We start from the raw sequence: 3,258 nt of genomic DNA on the forward strand, positions 1-3,258 counted from the left end.
TAGCATCTTGGAGAGTTTGGTTGTAGCAAAATTATTCTAATCTACCCAGCATCCAAAGCCTCAAGTCATTTTTGAAGGATGTAATTAATTACTTAGATTAAACAATAATATATTATATATTCAAATATAATTAACAGAGTAAATCCAAATGTCTTAGACAAGTAAAATAATAAATGTAAAACATTGTGATTTAATCATTTGACATTGTATACTGTAATTAAGCATCACATTCTACCGCATAAATCTATATATTAGACTTTTCTATCACAAATAATATTAATAATAACATCTTAAATGTAGAAGAGAAAATAAAAATAATTTTTAAAATCATGGAAAATTTCAGAAGAGTTTAGGAATATTAATAAATGTTAAGAAATTAAATAGCTCTCCATTCAAATCAAATATATAGAACCTTGGAATATTAACCAATTATAGTTTAAATAATTGAGATGGCCCAAGCTTCTTTTTCTTCTTTAGAGAAGAAAATGGTTCAGTACCTAATTTCCTTACCTACTGTATTTGCACTAAATGATGATGGCCATTTGTTTGAATAAAAACACATGTCCCATTTTCAAAGTTCATAACACAATGCAAATTTACTTCCCATGTGTGTGGTATTTAAAGTGAATGATTTTCTCTTTACCCAACAATTTAGAAGATCTGTACTAAAAGCTCTTCTTGGAATATTCAGTTATTTATTAATTATGATCTATATTTTCCTCAAAGCTTCATTTAAGAAATCATGTATTTAAAAGTTAGTCTAATAGTCATATTAACTATGCATTCTCCTAAATCCTAAAACTCCATTAATGAATTAGAGTAGATGTGTAGAAATTAAAGTGTATTTAATTTCTTTACTGGAACAAAAGTGCTTTTACCTTATACAAAGATGTTTGGCACATGCATTGTGAATGGCATTTATGTCAGCTAAAACCATGGTTCAGAGTGGCCGGGGATTTAGCTCAGTGGTTCAGTGGCCTGCCTCACAAGTGCAAGGACCTGAGTCCAATCCCCGTTACCACAAAAAAAAAAAAAAAAAAAGCCATGGTTCAGAGCCTTAGCTATTTGTTTTATCAAACATCTCTTTTAGATAATCACCTCTTTTATTGTCACTTTTAGCTTTTTGGGAGAAACCGTATCTCAAAAAAAGAACTACTATGGTTTCTTTTGTTAGACAAAGAAAACAACAGAAAGTAATGTGTGTCTTCCTGATACTGATCCAAAAGTGTAAAAAGCATCCTCACTGCCCATTTGTGGCCATTGTCTATGGCAGCACAGGGTTTGATCTACCCCTGGGCTTTTTAGTATACTCTCGAGTCAGTGCTTTTGAAGTGAGCTCTATTTAGAAATAATTTATATGTGCCAGGAGGTAACCATTTAAAATGTACACTTTTGGCATTTTCTCACAGAAATACAAGTGATGGGATCACAATCAAGACAGAAAATATTGATGATGTCTTAAAATTTTTCTTGAATATTTCCATTTTTCAATTGTCCCACTGGAGGGACAAACATTGGTCTTTTCCTTGACATTTTAATTTACTCTTATCCATTCTGTAATTTCTGGTACATGGGAATATATTGTATTTTTAATCTGGCTTGTTTTCCTTAGTTATATATATTTGAACTATATTTTTTTTACCTCTTCAAATTAAACCTGTGATTATACTTACATGATGTGTTTTTTTCTTGGGTGACTGCTTTGGTTTGTTTTCTCTGTGCTAGCTTCCAGAAATTTGACAGCACATTCCTTTGCATGGTTTTCTTTGTGTGCACACTGTTTGGTTATGTTGATCTTGATTTCATGTGTTTACAGCCTTTTAAAAATGAAGTTTTTGTTTGTTGTACAGTTATTTCTTTCTGCCTACCTGCTATAGGCTTCTATTTTTCCGTATCTTTAGCTGCATAGGTCAGAGTCATAAATCTCTAAAATTTGTTTAAAAATTTTCTCACTCTTCATGTTATAGTTTGGCTAGTTTTGATTGCTGAGCTAAACGTTCACTGATCTTTTCTTTTGTAGTCTCCAACCTGCCATTAATTCCATCCAGTAAAATTTATGTTTCAGACAGTGTAACTTCCTTCTTTAGAAATTTCATTTGTTCCTCCTAATTTATTTTTTAAAACAAAACCCCCTTCACTCCTCATTATGTTCAGGACTTAATTTTAATTCTTGCAGGTAATGAGATAATTGACCACGTGAAATAGGAAGAAAAGGGCAGAGTAGGGAAAGTGAGAAGGGTGGGGGAAAGGTAATAAGGGAAAAGAAAAAAAAGAGAAAATGGAAACAAAGTTTTGTAAATAGGGAAAGGTGGAGGGGGTGAAGGGAGGGCAGGGACAAGGGAAAAAAATGAGAACCAAGACCTGTCATGTAAAGGTACAAGATCCCAATGATGAATGTAACTGTACTGTACACCTAAAATGTACCAATAAACTCAATTAAAAAATTATTGGCAGTTTGCGTATTTTTATCTGGTAACCATCATTGCTGTCATTTCTGGGAGCATTGCAATTGACAAATTTTTCTCCTGATTACAAGTTCCAGTTATTTTCTGTTTACCGGTTGAATTTCTAGATTTCATTGCCTTAAGAAATGTTAAATTTTGTTTTGGTTCAGTTAAATTGCATGAAGTTCATACTAAGCATTTTTAAATTTTCTTTAAAGCTTTGTATATATGTAGTAATTAACATATTCATTGATACATCTATTTTAAAAGGAATTACACTTCTTAGATTTCTACTAAATAATCTTAGTGTTCAAATGATGGCAATCTATTCTAGCTGATCAGAATTTTATATATCAGAAATCTGGATTTATTCAGAGATATAGATAACTAGTAATTCTGTGTGGCTTTAGACTTTTACCCTGTGCTTATGCAGATTGACTTAGACACTTTTATTTAGATTTCTGAATTGCTATTTTGATTATTACATAACTCCTTTATTTCTGTTACTCTGCTTAAATATCCCAGATACATCTGTTTCCACCACCCCCCACACACAAATTTCTGTCTTCTTTTCCCAGATGAAATATGTTTTGTGGTTCACATCCGTTTTCTGTGACGAAAAACATACCCCTTGTCAGAAAGTCTGAGTGATTGTAGGGCTATCCTACTTTGTAACTCTTTTCTTGGGAATAAATATCCTGGGGTACTTTTTGATGAATTCCATAAAATAATTTTTTTGTGTTTTATTTATTTTTCTTTTTCTTCATCTGTAAGAGATAAGTCTACTACATGTCACTGTTAAGGCAAAAAAAAA

The sequence above is a fragment of the Fukomys damarensis genome, unplaced genomic scaffold (genome assembly GCF_012274545.1).
Source record: "Fukomys damarensis isolate Sample0158 unplaced genomic scaffold, DMR_v1.0_HiC HiC_scaffold_24, whole genome shotgun sequence".
In the NCBI taxonomy this organism is placed as follows: Eukaryota; Metazoa; Chordata; class Mammalia; order Rodentia; family Bathyergidae; genus Fukomys; species Fukomys damarensis.